The 18,859-nt window shown below is 45.9% G+C and overlaps 1 protein-coding gene across 1 annotated transcript in view; it reads right to left on the bottom strand.

Moving 5' to 3' along the window:
• The window catches only part of BMAL1 (basic helix-loop-helix ARNT like 1), a 52,718-nt gene extending 34,625 nt beyond the window's left edge, over window positions 1–18,093 (bottom strand). Inside the window, exon 1 of the mRNA XM_058807800.1 lies at window positions 17,931–18,093. The gene's annotated coding sequence lies outside the window, so the exon portion shown is untranslated. The remainder of the gene's footprint in view (window positions 1–17,930) is intronic.
• Between the last annotated feature and the right edge of the window lie 766 nt (window positions 18,094–18,859).

Below are 18,859 nucleotides of genomic sequence, written 5' to 3'. Positions count from 1 at the left end.
TCTTCTCACTGGCACAGCACCATCCTAGTACTCCATTCGTTACTCCAGCTTCCAGCCACCAAGTCCTTCTGGGTTTTTGTCAGGTCCTCATTTCCTTCCCTCCTCTTGCTGCAGCACTGTAGGCATCCAAACCAGACAATACATTCAAGCCATGAATAACACTACCCAAGTAATATTTCCTCGCTTGGCTTTTAAAGCTTATGCATTATGGGAAGTTAGTTATTTTTCATTGAATAGATTAAACCACTACTCACTTCTTTCAGCCTCTGAAGTGCATCTATTAAGGTGAAAATCCTAGTTTTCTTTTGACTTGAACCACGTGGTCCAAATACTTTTTAAGATATTGCACAGAGCTGTTTTCCAGTCATATTAGTACTACAACAAACCCAAACACATTTGGCACGTGCCAGACCTTTCATTCAGAGATCTACTGCCAAACTGCAGCGAAATACTTTATATCTTCAGGGAACAAAGCATTGGAACAAGAGGGCAGAAATATCACCAGAAGGAGCAAAGACAGGTGGTTCTATTTATAGCTGATACTTTCATTTCCAGTTTTTGCATATTCCCTCTGGTCCTGCTGGATTTCCTCTCTGGCTGGAAGAAGCCACCCCTGCTCTCAGCACTCTGCCAGCCTGACAAAGCAAAGCCAACAGGCTGTCACTTCCCCTTCCATCCTAAAGCAAGCCCTGGGAAAAGGAAGAAACTCTCACCCTGCCTGGAACCAAGCTGGGGTTTCCTCACCCTGGCTGCCTCTCCACCATTTCCTCTAGCTCACATATCCTCCACAGGCTCATTTTTCCCCACTGGTTTCTTACAAGCTCTTTTTTGCTTCACACAAAATCAGCTGTCAAATCACATCCATGTGAATGCCTACATTTCTTCCTTCAGACTATCTTAGAGACTCAATTTTTGTTTTCCTGCACTACCAGTGCTTTTTGGATAAGAGGGCATCACAGCTTTTCCTTAAGCGTACAAGTCAGAATCTGGTAAAAAAAAAATCCAGACAATGTACAAGGACGGCATAACTACTGTATGCAATAAAGTTTGTGTGGAAACAGAAATTTGCAACCCTAAAATTATTGACAAATTTCCAGTTTTAAGAAAACTTTTCCCCACACATGCACCTGCAATTGGAGTCCCTCTGTTGGTGGAGCAACAACAAACACTGACATGAATAAGCTCAGCAGCTTCCTTTCCTGAAGTCACACTATCTGCCAGTTAAATCCAAATCAAACAGTGAAACCCTGACACTGCAACAACTTAGCACTTCCTAAACTGTTCTATGGAAAACATGTAATGAAACACACATTAAAAAAAGATACACATGTCATTTTCAAGTCTTGGTTAACGCTCCAGTGTGGGAAATAGTATTGTAAGTAAACTGGTAAAAAGCTGATGTGGCAAAAAAGCTGATAGGCCAAGAAACACCTATAATGTACTGTAATTAGGAAATAGTCGGCTTCTCATTGTGGTGGTGTGAATTATAGTATAGGAAGGGTGAGACAATACACATGAGACTGAAAATGGAATATAAGTTTTCAAAACACCTCTCAGTTTTCCCACCTCTGGGTCAGAAAAGAACACAACCTGACACTGCAGAGGTAACACCACCAGCCATACCTGAAATCCAGGTTTTGTGAAGGTAGGATTTGCTGCTAAGGCTGAGAAAGGCAGCCTTTCCTTCCCAAGCCATGACAGATCCCAGTGGGCACTATCCCACGCTGTGCCCTTCGCAGAGAGCCACACAAAGCAGCTGGAAGCACAGCCACAGAGAACACTGAGAAGTAGGGCAAGCTCCCAAGGCCCCCCAGGCCAGCACTAATATTGACACAGCACATCAGGAGCAGAATTGCTGTAGCTGACACCTCCCTGCCCAGCCAGAGCTGTGCTCAGGACTGCAGTGGAACAGGGGAAGGGATGGCAGGACAGGGAAACCACAATGCAGGACATTAAAGGTGAAGATAGATGTCTCATTGCACCATGTACTGAACACTGAAATGAATGCTCTTGGCTTCTACTGCAGCCCTAGCTGCTTTTCGTGCTTCCTTCTCTCTCCCTTGGATCAGATGGAATGTCTGTGCAATGGACACGTGTTTAAGGTGAGCCCCAAACACCCTACAGCCTGAGCCTCACTAAAGCCAGCATTTTGAGTGGCTTTGGTTTTGAGGGTTTGTAATTACAGCATTCAAAGTAAGACTTGATGGAGCAAATCAAGTGACAGTTTAGGGAAAAGCCATCAGAATATTGCTTGGAAAAAGTTGTATTTGTCTAGCTCAGGATAAGCACAAATACTGCTGTAAACCTGACAGCAAGTTTCACAGAACAGCTGACAGAACACCTTAGTGCCAAAGGCATGGCTTTAATCCCTTTTTTAGTCTCTTGTCACTCTTCCCCCAGATTTCCCTTCCAGTACTCCAGCAGAGACTTTAATGAAACCCTCAGAGCCTGCATGTCCAGTGTGTTGAATTAATCAGGCTGAACAATAACTTGAGAGAAAGCACAGTGCTCTGGGGGCTCAGAAATCTCCAGTGCCTTGCTGAAAGGGCAGATGTACCCAGAAGCAGCTCAGAGCAAGGGGAGGAGACGTGCCAGAGAAGGGGAAGGGAAGAAATGTCCCATCCAACTACAGTAAGCAGTTAAAATATCCCTGTTACAGCCTTCCTGCACTTTCAAGATATTTTCAGCACTCCCACAGGATTTGTTTTCAACACACAAATCCCTCCTTGGTTTGAGCAAGACAAGGTGTGCTGAAACCTTTCCACTGATCCACATCTGCACTGTGACATTTTCTCTGCTCTTTTGTGAATGGCAAGTTATTAATATACAGACACAGTAGAGGAGTATTTCCATGCACTCTGCAGTCGCTGCTGCAGTGGGAGTATGAGCTTTATTTTCCTGAGAAAGGCCTACAGCAATAGCACAGCCCTGTAGAGAAATGGCTGATACAACATATTCTCCTTTTTTGTGCCTTTGTACATTCACACTGATGTAGAGAACCACCACATTTCCAAACCTGTGACATTCAGCAGCCACAGATCCAGCTGGATACAAGCCTCAGACTTTGCATTTTCCAGACAGGCTTTTAAATCCATGATTTCTAATTTAAATCAACAGTCAAGTTTGAATACATACTTTTACATTACAACTGAAATTGAAGAAGTTTTAAAATTGCTGCTGTATTTGGAACAAAGACTCAAGTTCCCAGATCATGACAGCCTTTAGAAAGGCAAAGGAATGATCAGGAAACACCAGCGGTTCACTTCATGGGATCCCTATCGCTATGCAGATATCTCAACCATTGCAAGCATTAAAAATAACAGAAATGCAAGTTGGGAAGAATAGTGTGCAATAGACACACACATATAAAAAAACCCAAGAGATAAAAAAATCCTGCCAAGACCAAATATGAGCAACTGAGGAAGAAAACCTGTTCAGAAAAAACCCAACACAACAAATCACAGCCACCCAACCCCAAAAATGGACTCTTCATACAACTGAAGGCTGCATGCTTGATTTTTTTTTAAATGATTTCTCATCCTAGACTCAAAGATCCATCCACACAACAACCTCCTTCCCCACCTAATCAAGAAGGGACGCAACACAGAGCAAAGGGACATCTGATGAACAGTTGCAACCAGAAGTTTCTCCACCTCATTGTTTTAATTCCAAAAGAGAACATTCCATGACCCATGCAGTCTGATCCCAATGGACCTAGGAAGGATCACTGGACAGCTCACATTCCTCCTCAAAAAAGCTTCAATAGGTTTAGATGATTTTATTTCTGCAAGTAGCAGACTGGTGCCAAATATTAATAATGCAGTCCCTTAGTTACCACTTACAAATGCTTGTAATTATTTACAGCTCCTGAACACAGGATGGCTTGGATATCATCCAACAAATCCCCAGCAATTCAATTTATTAGAAAATGGAAAACTTTCTACTTTCACTCAGCAGAACAATAGAGGCAATGAGTTCTGCTTAAGGAATAATGAAATAAACTGGTTCTCTTCTGCTTAGAAAAGCGGCAGGACCAAGATCTACAAACTCCTCAAACGCCATGGGGACACCAAACAGAGCCTGGCTGAAAGGCTCATAACAACACCGCCCTTCACATGAGGTGGAAAGGCTCTGGAAACTCTCTGCCAGGCAAGGGGAGGCCTAGGAGCTCCTGTGGTTTGTGCGGTCTGCACAGAGAGGTAGGAGCAGCTCACGGACAGGGATTCTGCTGAGCGTTACCAGCACAAGTAAAGGTTACTGTGAAGTCCCTGAGCTGGAAATAACTGCAGCCCTAATCCCGCTCCTTCACCAGGAGCACTCACAGCCCTGCTGGAGACACAACTCTAGAGCAACTGGGTCTTCATCTGTCAAGAGACACAGGGGTCTCTCTTGCCTTCATCTGCTATCAGTAAAAGAACATTATCTCCATCTCTAAGTTTTCAGAGAAACTCCTATTTACAAGTACAATATACATGGCATGCTGACAGGGAAAGTGTGAAATATACAGCATCCTCAAAAAGCCTTCCAGATCAGCTGTGTTTTAAGTTAACTCACCTGCAATTATCACCCTACCACCACTCAGCACCAGGTGGAACATTTGAACTGAATCAACAGACATCACAAGTTTAGCAAAGCAGTTTGTAAAAGCTTAGCTTATCAGGAAAAACCCCAGTCTAATACAGGAAGCCAGGTTTATATGCTCGGTGTCTGCTCTCCTAAATGGAATTTCAAATCCAGTTTTCACAGCTGAAGTCCTCTGCGGCAGCACAGAGCAAGGAACCCCATAAAAGTCAGCAGGCCCAGAGCACCCAAAACAAACACCAGAAAGGCAGGCCTGAGCCCCACCTTGCCTCCCTTCAGTGCCTACACACTGCCCCACTCACCTCAAACCTCTCCTACAGTGCCACAGCTTTCCTATCATTGAGTAAAACTCTTAATTCTCTTTTAAAAAGAGGCCAAAGAGCCACTAAAGCAGGCAAACTGTTACTGATCATAGAATCATTAAGGTTGGAAAAGACCTCCAAGATCATCAAGCAAACCTTTGACCTTTGATTGCACACAGGGAAAAACCCAACCAGACAAAAACGCTTAGAACAGAAAAGAATCACATATTTCAAAGGATCATGGACTAAACAATAGATACAAAGAGTTCTGGCTTTTTTTAAAAGTCCTACTTTTCTGAAATGGTCACTTCAATCTCATGCACTATTGTGCCTTGACTTTAATAGAGCAATACATACACTTTTTGTATGTATGTTTTCTTCAGTCACTCATCTGGTGCTCAACTGAAATGCTTTTTTATCTGTTCAAGCCCCTTCAGCTCTCTGCAAAGGTTCTGTCTCCTCTTCCACATATATTGAATTTATTTGTTATCCCTAAAGGTACAAGCTTAAATTTATATTCTCTAAATTCTGGAGTCACTGACTAAACACAAAATATTTACCCTGAGCAATTAAAGTGACAAATGCAAAGGCACTTTCATTACCTTCATGTTAAATCACTCCATCTCTGTTTTCATACATATGAGTATGAGCTCCTCAGGTTTCTGTCCCACTTCTGTCTCCCTCCAGTATCAGTGCTCCAAATTTCACCTTATAGCAAATCACTGGTATTAATATTCTGTCACTGGTATTGATATTCTTACTCCAAAACAAAAAACTGTTATATTTTGATCCATTTAAGATTACAGACCAAAAGTGGTGCTTGCTTTGCTGAACAAAACTCATGGGTATTACATTTCATGCATGCTTTAGAGAATAACAACACCAGAGCCCCCCTGCAGTATTTTTAACCTTTTGACTTGTTTTGCTGCAAGAGTCTCTGCAGTCCCCTTCTCTCTGCTCCAGGTCCTGCTCAGCCTGCTAAAAGCTGTATGTCCTTGCACTTCCTTCTACTCAAACACAGAGCACAGATAAGCAGGCAAGCTTTATCTCAACACTGATACCAGACTCATTCATATCTGTTCCCTTGTACAGTCCTGTGTTCTGCTCTCCTCTGCTGCAACAGGAGGCACCCTCATCTACTCTTTTATGGGACACACCGATATGCTGTAATTCAGGTCAAAGTTTACTTTACAAAGATATCCTGGAAGAATTGATGTGTTGTAAGAATCCCTTACCTGCCTCCCACCTTTTCTGTTCCAAAGCTTAGTTCTCCTTGCTCCTAACTTCCAACTGTTCTAGCCTGAATGTCACTAAGTCACCTATCTGCTATTAAACCTCATCTCATTTTCTCCTACCAGATAACATTATCAGCTCATTGACTGAAGGATTAATGCACTGAATTGCTTTTTCCTCCTTTAAATGAGTTTAGTTGTGCTCCTTTGATCTGACACTAAATTTATGTTTGCAAAACAGTTCATTCCTTGAACTCCTTTCAGTTTTCCAGTCACACTTTATCAAGTCTGAGAAAGTATTAAAGCCATGACATAAATAACATCCTACATAGGTCAGCCTCCCTTTGAGTCCAGCTTGATATCCTTGTTTACCAAGGCACGGATTCTTTTGTGCACCTCTCTAGTGTTGCCCTGGGAACTGCCAGTCAATAAAGCCCTTCCACCCTCAGTCACTTCCTCTTGCAAGTGTGACATACAGAACAGGGCCCAGCTGTAGTTAGAAAGGGCACATGTATTTCTCAAGCAAGCCAAGTGGAAATTGCCAGAATCAACTAATCCTGACTAATCCTTACTCAGCTCACACATAGTAACCATGAATCAGTCTGATAATAGTTTATTTAATACAGGGCTAGGTGGGTTTTTACAGTGCAGCACACACTCCTCTTTGGGAGATTCAGAAGACAGAATTCACACTATTTCATTAGTTGAGAAGTTGAAAATCTAACCTTTTAATCCTTTCTAACTGCTAGAGCTTTTAACCTCCTGGCTTCAGCACTCAGCTGGGTACTCCCATACAGCACTGGTGCTTACCTAACCCCACACTGAACTGCTCAGAGATACAAAATAGATCAAAACTAATCTTGTAAAGAAATAATTTTTTAAAAAGCTACAAGTCTGAGTAATGACAGTTTGGTGATTCAGAAGTCAAACAGATACCAGCACTGTGCAGTGGAGGGGAGAGATGACAAGCTCACCAGTGAGCATCATTTAACTTCCCTTGTGGGAGCACACAGGTCAAGCTCAAAGGCAGATCACAGCTCAAGTAGCCCTACAAAGCCTCCAGGGTAATAGAGGCATTCAAGAAACACTCTGAAATGTATTTATTTTGTTTGTGAGCTGCTGCTTTGGATAAATTTGCTCCTTTTGTAGAAGGCTGTTTAATCAGCACCCAGGTGAAATCCAACTGCACCAACAACAAGTCAAGGAAGAACCTGGATGAATGTGACTCCAGTTAGGATTAAGAAACATTGCTCTGGGTTGGGATGGCACATGGAACAGTCAAATCCAACTGCACTGAGATGATTGATGCCTACAGCCTGAGCAGTGGGAATGTGAACACTGCGAAGATAAAAGCAGAGCACAACACAAGGAGCCACCAGGAACAATGTGAGCAGCCCTTTGAAGGGTGGAAAACAAGGAAAAGCTCACATGTGGAAATGATTGGGATGAGTCCACTTCTGGAAGGATGTGTGGAAAATACAGAACTGCACCGTGAGGGATGATTGAAGAGAAACTCACGGGCTGCTGCCAAACAAAGACTCAGCCAAATTCCGTCACAGGGAGGAGTTACAGGGCTATGCTGGGCTGTATTTGGAGGTGAAAATCTAACCCTCCACTGCCACACGCAATGAGGTTTGCTAGAAAGGCCAATCAAAGTTAGCTCTACTCATCCCTAATGTTTCTCCTTTAAGCTAGTGCACCAAGAGTCTTCCAGGTGTCGAAAGGGCAGGGAAGTTTCTTTTTCTGCTTCCTGCAAGTCTTTGAAATCCACTTGGCAGCCACTCCTCCAGGCAAACCTGAGAAGCTGCCCCAGTGTTATTGTGTGAGCTGGTTGCCAGCACAGCATCACTCCAAAACATCGTCACGGCCACGCAACACACACGCACGAAAGAGCAAACAGAGCTCCCAGAACTGAGACAAAAGGACAGAGCCACACACAGGCAATTCCAAGGGTGAATTCTTGAGTGCCTGCATCTGTAAATAAAGTCAGAGGCCAGCTGAGACACCACTTACCAGGCTTTCCAAAGTCACCAAACAAAATTCAACAGAAACATAGAAAAATAGGTTCCACTGACAAATAACAGAAAGCAGTACTTTTCCAGGTTTGTCAAGGGACACCATCATTCCAGTGGCTTTGGGGCTACAGGAAAATAGCAAGCCACAGAAATACCCTAAAAGCAGAGGGCAAGTTGGATGAGGGACCAAATATTTGTTTTAACAAATAAGAAGTATGCACCCAAAATGTGTGCCAAAGAAAGTAGATTACACAAGTGTTACAGCACACCATGAATGAATCCATGGAGGCTTAAGCACTTGCCTGAGCAAATCCTGCTCTAAAAGGCACGTTCATTTGGTGTAAAAAGCAGCAAGACCTCTGCAACACTAATTGAAGCACTTAAAGGAACTTTAAGAATCTTAAAATATGGAATAATGATCATCAATATGCTACAACACTACCTGGGTCTAGTGAGAAACCAATAGGGCACTTTTTGCTCACTTTTTTGCTACATGGAAGACATTTTTTTGTTCTGCTTCTTTCCAAGGTGTGCAACTATTTGGTTTTAATAATGTTCATATGCTCTAGGGAAAAAATAACTATAATCACTTCAAGTAGAAGGCATGAATTATCCTGTTATCTGTTGAGTTAAACTTTGTCTTACATTCCATTTATATTCCAAATAAAGTTCAAAATTTTTAGTAAATCTCTTTCATAAGGGCACATTACAGTCTTAGAGAGTGTTTCATGCCACTGAACACAAGAACAATTCTCCTGAACAGCTATTTGATAAGAACATCAAGAACAAACTATGGTGCCAGTATTTCTCTGAATGGAAGTCTGGGTAGGTTTTAGAAAGCTTTGCTTCTTGAACAAAGGACATTTAAACCAAATGGCAGCAAGGTGAATGATTCTCAAACTATGCCAAGTTTGAGAATCATTCTTAAACAGCAATTTTTTTTTTTTTTTTTTTAACACAAACATGTCCCCTCCTCAAAGGCAGCACAGGTGTGCACAATTAATGGAGTTCAAACCATGTATTGTCTTGGAAAAAAAATCTTCCTCCCCTCAGTCTCTTTCCTATATTCCACATCCTCCAGACTTCCTGGCAAGTTTAACTGGAGACATTGCTGGGCCTCTGCCAATTTTACATAAATTATCAGTTTGACAACAACTTGGACACGTAAGTGTTCAGCTCTGGCAAAGTCAGGTGATGGTGGTGAATGAGCTCCTGAGAGATTTGTGTATCTGAAACACTTCTATATTTGTCCATCTGGAAACCCATGGGCCAGCAATGGGAAAGGGAAAAGAGTCAGAGGTCTGCCTGAGTTACTCTTCCTTGTTATAAAAGAGAATTTGTTTAAAATGGCACAATAAGTACTGAACAGCTCCACTGTATAGCTCGAGAGATGAAAGCAAGAAGCTGCTTATTCTTCTGCCTTCTGGGTTTCAGTGCCAAAGCCAGATTTTTTTTCCATCAAGTTTTTATGTAGATTTATGAAAGAAATGACCCAACAGAGCTTAATCCAAAAATACACATGAAGGTTGCAGTGTAACACATTTAAAACAGCACTCTTCACACTTCCTGCCTCTCCCACCTCTCCCTCAGGAATCCTCACTTTGTGAGCTGTTTCCTAACCCACAAAAGCAGAAATGTTTATGAAGCCACAAGTTGTATGGCATCAGCAATCCCAAATCACTCTTGTGGGCAAACACGCAGCTTTGAGACCCAGCAGATTGCCCAGGCCTGGATATTTGCCCCAACATAAATGTCACCACAGAGGATACACAGATGGAAATTGTCAGCTTGGAGCACTGACCATGGCAACCCAGTCCCAATGAGCACCAAAACTGCTGTCCCAACTCACCCAGCTCTCCACAGATGATGCAAAGGACTCATGTGTCATTATAAACCAAACTTCTGGGCACCAAACCCAGCGTTTTGTCCTGTCAAGGTACCAGAGCAGAGCCCTGATGATCCTGCCCTGTTTCCCATATGTTCCTTGAAAACCTGCAAAAATCCATCAGTCAGAGCACAATTCTTGGGAGAAGCACACCCAGAAAGGACAGTCAGAAAAGCTGCACAATGGCATCAGCTGCATCCAATTGTTAAAATTTGCTCTAAAATGGTGAGCTGATAATCCCCACCAGGAATGGGAATGTAGAAACAGTTTCTCCAATAGTTGACCGCAGTAATCTTCTCCTCTGCCGGGCTTTTTCCCCTCATCATCTTATTCTTGATAATGACAAAAGCATTTGAGTAAGACAAATAAAGAGCCACTCCAGCCAGGAAAATAAAGTAGGCATTTGCTATGGAAGAGTCTCATGGTCAAGTCAGATAAATGAGGACAGGAATTACCTCATTCAACAAATAAAGCCAAGTAGAGTAATTGAGATCTCATTATTGCCAGCTGGGATAGCTTAAACAGACTGAACTAGATTTTAAAATGCTCTAATAGGGAAATACCCATCTCTCTTCAGACTGTCTCCTGGCCAGACAAGCTGACCAAGTTACATGTCTCAGAGGGAGAAAAATGTATTTACATAAAACTCCTAAAATTTCTACCAGAAGTGAAACAGAAAATCCCAACATGAACCCAAACTAGCATGAACTCTTTATCTTTCTACTTAAAACAGGAATATCCAATTGCTGGCCTTGTATTTCTGAAGCACAAATCACTTCTAGTACTTCTAGAATTTGGACCCAAACTGCATAGAAAGCATTTGACAACATTTTGAACAGATTGTTCTATAATTACAGCACATTTCCAGCAATTCTAATGTTTTATGTGACAAGCCCCTCTAAGAAGTCACTGAACCTGACTTGACAGCTTTCTAAAATAAATTACAATATTCAGAGGCTGCTTTGGTCATTGCAGTTAAAATATATTTTAAAATAAGAAAAAAAAATAAAGAAGAAACTCTATAAAAACAGCAAGAAAACAACACTATTTGTAACAGAAACTTCCAAGCCATAGTAAATTTGGTACAGATTAGAAACACAGTAAAATGTTACTCTAGGGCACCAAATTTGCCTAATATTCTGGGACTTTATCAGATTGATAAGGAAAAAAAGCTATTCCAGGTATCAGAGCCTTCTAAGATCACAAACATATGTAAATTTCTGGATTTATGAATTTGGGCCATGGCCTGACTATAACACCAAAATATTCTTAAGTACATTGAGGGCACAGTGTTGACACTGACATTTTTCCATTAACTCATTGAATTAATTTCATCAATAAAAAAACCAATTTGCAAATGCCAAGATTATATTAAATGCCTTGGCAACAACACATTGGGAAAGGAAACAGGAATAAATGGGCCTCCTGTCTCTTAGTCAATAATTCTACAACTCCAAACTGGAAACTGCAACCTGCTCAAGACCAGGTTAAAAAAATATAAACCTCCAAAACAAACATCTGATTTTTTTTTTTTTTTTTGCAATCTATTCTAGACCACAGATTCTATCCCTGAAAAATGACCAGGTCATTCAAGTCTGTGGGCAAAATAAATATTATTTTCCAAGGTTATATATAAAAACTAATAAGCCAAAGTGCAGCAGAAAGCCCAAAACTCAAGGAGATTTAAAATATAATTATCAGAAGTCCTTGAATGAAAGACAAAAATATCAGTAGCACTCAAACCAAAGCCAACTTGCTGCCACTCTCAAAGACTACAATGCATCTGCACAACATAAAGGATGAAAGTTTTGATATTTTAATAGATCATTTTGCTTCAAATTGGAACTGAACTCCTAAATTGTGTAATGCTCCAAGAAAAAATGCACAGATGACAAAGAAATCCATTCACAACAAGTTAAGGAAAAGAAAACCCAACGAAACCAGTTCAAGGAAACTATAAAATAACAGCTTTGAAGACAGAAAAAACATTCTTACAAAGGAAAAAAGTTAAAATAAAAGTTTCTTAGCTTTATTTTTTCCCGTTTTTTCCAGGAAGTAACTTTTCCTTCTCACTTCACCTGATAAATATTCTGCAGTACAGTATTATTGAAAAATTTCTACCAGTCTTCTTGATTTTGTCCATTTTGGTCAGGCAAATTATAAAAGGTAAAGGCACTTTAAGGAAGTTTCCAAGATAAAAAGAACTTGAGATCAAGAATAATAGTGATTTCTGAGCTCTCTGGTTATTTCATTCACCCTTGAAATCCTGCATCAATCCCAAATGGATAATAAACATTTTAGAGTTGTCTGAGTAGCCCTGTATCAGGAATACATCCAATCTTTTAAATACATGGATTCCATTCACTTATTTTTCAGCTGACACAGAAAGGAATTAAGGCAAAAGGCTGCAACTGAAGGAGCACCTCAGAATTGCTATAAAGCACCTCCCTAGGAAAGTGATTTCAGAGACATGGTGCCAAAAGATGCTGCCAAGGAATCACCAACACCCTTCCCAGTGCTACACAACTGCCCATGGGAGGATTTCCATGCCAGCCACACTGCTCAGGGCTCAGCAATGTGCCTGCTGCACTGACCTGCCCTGTACCTGTGGAAAACAGAGCCCACCAACATCTGCAAGGAAATCCCACCCAAAGCACCCCAAACACAAGGAAATCCCATCCAAAGCACCCCAAACACGAGGAAATCCCACCCAAAGCACCCCAAACACGAGGAAATCCCACCCAAAACCACCCCAAACACAAGGAAATCCCACCCAAAGCACCCCAAACACAAGGAAATCCCACCCAAAGCACCCCAAACACAAGGAAATCCCACCCACCCAAAGCACCCCAAACACAAGGAAATCCCACCCAAAACACCCCCAAACACAAGGAAATCCCACCCAAAGCACCCCAAACACAAGGAAATCCCACCCAAAGCACCCCAAACACGAGGAAATCCCACCCAAAGCACCCCAAACACGAGGAAATCCCACCCAAAGCACCCCAAACACAAGGAAATCCCACCCAAAACCACCCCAAACACAAGGAAATCCCACCCAAAACCACCCCAAACACAAGGAAATCCCACCCAAAACCACCCCAAACACAAGGAAATCCCACCCAAAACCACCCCAAACACAAGGAAATCCCACCCAAAACCACCCCAAACACAAGGAAATCCCACCCAAAGCACCCCAAACACAAGGAAATCCCACCCACCCAAAGCACCCCAAACACGAGGAAATCCCACCCAAAACCACCCCAAACACGAGGAAATCCCACCCACCCGAAGCACCCCAAACACGAGGAAATCCCACCCAAAACCACCCCAAACACAAGGAAATCCCACCCAAAGCACCCCAAACACAAGGAAATCCCACCCAAAACCACCCCAAACACAAGGAAATCCCACCCAAAACCACCCCAAACACAAGGAAATCCCACCCACCCAAAGCACCCCAAACACGAGGAAATCCCACCCAAAACCACCCCAAACACAAGGAAATCCCACCCAAAGCACCCCAAACACGAGGAAATCCCACCCAAAGCACCCCAAACACAAGGAAATCCCACCAAAAGCACCCCAAACACAAGGAAATCCCACCCAAAACCACCCCAAACACGAGGAAATCCCACCCACCCGAAGCACCCCAAACACGAGGAAATCCCACCCAAAGCACCCCAAACACAAGGAAATCCCACCCAAAACCACCCCAAACACAAGGAAATCCCACCCAAAGCACCCCAAACACAAGGAAATCCCACCCAAAACCACCCCGAACACGAGGAAATCCCACCCACCCAAAGCACCCCAAACACAAGGAAATCCCACCCAAAGCACCCCAAACACAAGGAAATCCCACCCAAAGCCACCCCAAACACAAGGAAATCCCACCCAAAGCACCCCAAATACGAGGAAATCCCACCAAAAGCACCCCAAACACGAGGAAATCCCACCAAAAGCACCCCAAACACAAGGAAATCCCACCCAAAACCACCCCAAACACGAGGAAATCCCACCCAAAACCACCCCAAACACAAGGAAATCCCACCCAAAACCACCCCAAACACAAGGAAATCCCACCCAAAACCACCCCAAACACAAGGAAATCCCACCCAAAGCACCCCAAACACAAGGAAATCCCACCCAAAACCACCCCAAACACGAGGAAATCCCACCCACCCAAAGCACCCCAAACACGAGGAAATCCCACCCAAAGCACCCCAAACACTCCAAGCATCAGCCCCAGCTGCCTGGACTCATGACTGGGTCCCCTGAAAGCCAGCAGGGAACGTCAGCACCCTGGGCCCCGGGAGAGTGGCTGGAGAGCTCTCCCCTCCCAATGCTGCCAAGGAGATCTCCTGCTCTCTGAGAGCCTCCTGGCACCGTTCCTGCACAGGCCAGCCTAGGAAACTCCAGCACAGCTCCAGCAAGCTGCTCTGGCATCAGCAGCTGACCCACAAGTGCATCTGACACAGCACACATTGAATAACAGCTTCTCAAATGGCAGCAGACTGAAAAGGTTACAAATTCTCCATGTGCCGCCTAAGAAATATCTTTTTGCAAGTGACCTGAACAGAGAGTGAAGAAAGACAAACCTTGCAGGCATGGCTCTTCAAACAATCCTGTACTTTTCTCATGAAGAACCCACTATCAGGCAGCTCTTGAATCAAATTAAACCATAAACCAGGAACTTGAGCATCAGCTAAAATAAATTTGAAATAATACCAAACACAACAGAAACTATCAATCTTCTTTGGGGCAGAGACTGAAATGTCAGACTATTTTTTTAGGTAATTAATATTCCAGACTAACAAAGCCTAGAGATGCTGTTTTGATCTGTATTCTTCTGCAGAATGGATTAAAAAAGAAATTCCATTTCTCAACATCTGGTGAAAGATCAGGTTTCCAAGGAGATGAAGTCTGGGCCTTGGATAAGTAGCCTTACTGCACATTTCCAACAAATTAGGTTAAAAAGGCAGGTGCCATATGCAGTTAATGGCAGTGAGTTACCTTGATACCCAGCCCATTCCATGTAACAGACATCACAGCTTATCTGACAAGGTTCAGAGGCATTAAATACGAATAAAACCAATTGCATAATCACAACTGAGATTTCTTCCTCACACAAAAAAACCCTCAAAACTTAAACAGGCTTTCTAAATAACCCAATACACCAACTCTTAGAGAGAAAAGCCTTCTGATTTTTTTAGTGCAGAATTTTTCTGCTTCAGTGTCTTGACTTTTAACCATGTAACACCTGAGCACCAGATTGTAATTTCTGTGAGTTCAGAAGCAGAAATGTTCAATAACCAAATTTCAACAGTTGGTAACTGAGTTCCAGTCAGCATCATCCAGTCAGCAACTGCATTTATCAAAATCAATTATTTCAGGCTGAAGCTCTCAAAATATGATGACAGCCAAAAATTAAAGTTTCAAAACATGTTTACTGTATCAAAGTAAATAGAGAAAGCTTAAATATTGCATTCTGTAAACTTAGAGAGAACCAAAAAGCCACACAAGATTAAAAATATGTAGTTATTTTGGGCTTCTCTTTGCAGTCATTTGCACATGATATGCCTTTATACAGCTTTTATTGAAGACAACTAACTTCAGAGAACTTCCTGACACTTGGGGACACAAGCAGCTGCCTTTTGCTACTTTTCTTCCCTTTTTTAGAAATAGAAAACTGAGGGTAAAGGTTAAGAATGAAAAGCATGCAGGTTACAGAACTGAAAGTCACTACAGGATGCACCAAATTTACTTTGTTTCACTTAACAATGATGTATTCCTTCAGGTTTTCCTGTAGCTCTGTAGCTTCTGTCAAAATATAACAACACAGGCAACGGCCCGGTGCTGAAAACAGCTTCAAATGTTACATTTGAGCATGGGAACAGCACTTCTGTACTCATGCAAACTAAATAACCTGCAGGTCTCCTGGGATTTCAATTACCAATTATTATCAATTCCCTTGGAAAACCTGCCTTCCTCACCTGCAGCTCTCACAGTCTCAGCTTTGCCATCAGTCCTGCACAGCCTCAAAGGACTCTGTGCAACTCCAAGCTCCACCAAACAAACCCAATGAATGCTCTCTACTCTCACTCCCGCTTGCCCAAAAGAACCCTTGAGAGCAGGAGAAACACAAATCTCCTTTAAAGCCCCCCTACAAACATCACCTTCCTAACACATCCCTAGCAAGGCTCCCCAAGAGGAGCACGTGGTGACAGGGACGCGGCAGCAGCCCCCAATTCCAGCTCTGGCTTGGTGGAACCCCAGCTCCAGCCACCTGAGCTTCCCGACACCAAACCAAGCAGCTTTCCTCATGTTCTCACTTGTCTGCTCTCCCAAGGAACTTCTTTTACAGAGCTTGATCCTCCACAGCTGGCATCCAGAGAGACACTGGAAATGCACGGTGTGGAAGAGGATATGGGATAAAACAGCATAAAACCCCAAAGGAATGCTGTGGCTGTAGATTATTTTACACACTCAATTTCTACAAGAAGGGGTAAAAGCCCAGGAATGGTCATGAGAAGCACAAAGCCACAGAAGTCAGGAGGAGTAAAGCCTTTCTCCTTAATAAGCAGCTGTGGTTTAGAGTAACCAGAGACAGGTCTGGAGTTCCTGATGCTTCAAAGAGCTATTTACATTTGCATATTCCTGCAGGATACAAAACATACATTATGGAGAGGGCAGAGTTTAACCTCAGCCCTCTGCAAGAACGTTTAAGGAGACAGTTAGCTGGAATTAATACTTAATTGGAACTAACACTCTTTTCTCCCTTACAGACTTAGCTGCAGCCTGTGTATTATCAGTCACTCACATTAAAAAAGCCCTTTTGATAAAAGAAGATATAAACAGGCAGGATAGGTACTTTTAATATGAGTATGTTAAAAAAGAAACATAGTATTTTGAATGTTGAAATTCCAGAATTTAAAAAAAAAAAAATCTACTGAAAGACTGAATTTTGTGAGATTAGATCACACTCTGCAGCTGACCCTTTCTATCTCACGCACTAAGGAAATGCTTTAAAATTCCAGTAGGTATACTCGCTTCCAAGGCAAGAAAACACACCCACTTGTTCCTTCACCCTTGTTTTTCAAGCACGAAAACCTTCCCAAAACTGTCAGCACCGAGGCACTGGAGTAACAGAGACCTCAGCAATTCCAAACGCGAAGTGATTCCCTTGCCTCCCCAAGCGCAAAACGCCGCTCTCGGGAAGCCGCCCCGGTGTTCCGTTCCCTGCCGGAGGACACCGTTCCTTCCCTTGCGGCAGGCAGGGCGCACAGGTGTGCCCGGGACCGCCGGCAACAGCCCCGGGATGCTCCGTGCGGCCCCGGGCCGGCACCTGCCCGCAGCCGGGACGGGCCAGGGCGCCGCAGCAACGGGGAATTCCCGAGCACCGCCATCCTCCCGCCTTCCACACGGGGCCTCCCCATCCCGGAGCGGCGGCGGAGACCCCGCGGCCCCGCTGGGCAGGCCCGGGAAGGGGCTCCGTGCCCTCCGTGAGGCGGCCCGAGCCTCGCACCGGGAGGGGGCACAGCCCGGCACGCCCCCCCAGCGCCCCGACCGCTCCTGCCCGAGCGGGACCCCGGCCCGGCTCTGCCCTCCGCGGGTGCGGGCCCGGGCCCGCCCGCCAGCCCCGTACCCCGGTGCCGCCACCGCGCCGGGCCAGCCGCCCCGGGGCCGCTCCGTAACGGGGCCCCCGCCGCGGTCCCGGCCCCCGGAGACACAGCCCGGCACGGCCGCCGGGGGGTCCCAGCGCCGCCATTCCCCGGGCCGGGTCCCCCCGCGCCGCCCCCGGCCCTTCCCGGGACTCCCGCGGCCCCCGGGGGCGGCGGCTCCGCCGGGGCCGCGCTGCCCCCGCCCCCCCCGCGGCCCCCGGCGCCCCCCGCCCGCCGCCCCTGGCGCTCACCGCGGCTCCGCGCGCCCCTCGCCGCGCCGCGCCCGGCCGAAGGGAGGGCGGGCGGGGGTCGCGGCCCCCCGGCAGCCCCGCACGCCCGGCGCAGGCAGCCCCCGTCCCTGACCTACTTTCCGCCTGGCTTGCCACCCGACGGCGCACCACTAACCTACTTTCCAGCCAATGGCACCCTCCCCCGGCCCCGCACCGGACGCGCCCGCCCGCCAACGGCAGAGCGGCTCCGCGCCCGCCTCGCCCAATGGGCGGCCGCCGAGCGGGCAACGCCCGCCCCCCCGAGCGCCGGCAAATCCCCGGGCGGCCCCGCGGCCCCGGCCAATGGGGAGCGCTGTCCGGGCCCTGGTCCCGCCCCCCGGCCGGGGGCGGGGCTGAGGGGCGGCGGGGGGGCGCCGCCGGGACCCGGATGTGGCGGTGGCGGCCGGGTCGGCGAGGGTTCGGGGCGGGTGTGCCCGGGGCGGCGGGGAGGGCTCGGCCTGGCCCGCGCTGCTTGCCCCGGGGGCGCCGCCCGTCCTCTGCCCGCCCCTCCGCAGGGGCTCGCCCGTGCCGCTGCGTCACCGCCGCGTGACGTCAGCCGCGGCCGTGACGTCACGCGCCGAGGTGTGAAGGTCATGGCGGCGCTGCCCCAGCGTGGCTGCCGCGCCCGCGCCTCCGCTCCCTCCTTCCCTCGGCGGTGGAACATGGCCCGGACACCGGCCCGGTGCCTCGGGGAGCGGTGCCGTGCTGGGACTCGCCGGCCCCCGAGCCGCCCTGCCTGAGCGTGGCCCTGGGGCCCTTCAGCCCAGCCGCCGGTCCCCGGTGCTGCCGAGCCCCGCCTGGGGTGTGCGGGGTCACAGCACCCTGCCGGGGCGCCGTGCTGGGTCACTGGCCTGGTTTAGGGCAAATTTGGGAGAAAACCTCCCGAAGGGGCCCCTCCAGAAAGCAAACGC

This window comes from Ammospiza caudacuta, chromosome 6 (assembly GCF_027887145.1).
Source record: "Ammospiza caudacuta isolate bAmmCau1 chromosome 6, bAmmCau1.pri, whole genome shotgun sequence".
NCBI lineage: Eukaryota > Metazoa > Chordata > Aves > Passeriformes > Passerellidae > Ammospiza > Ammospiza caudacuta.
This window is presented reverse-complemented; position numbering and strand designations above follow the sequence as displayed.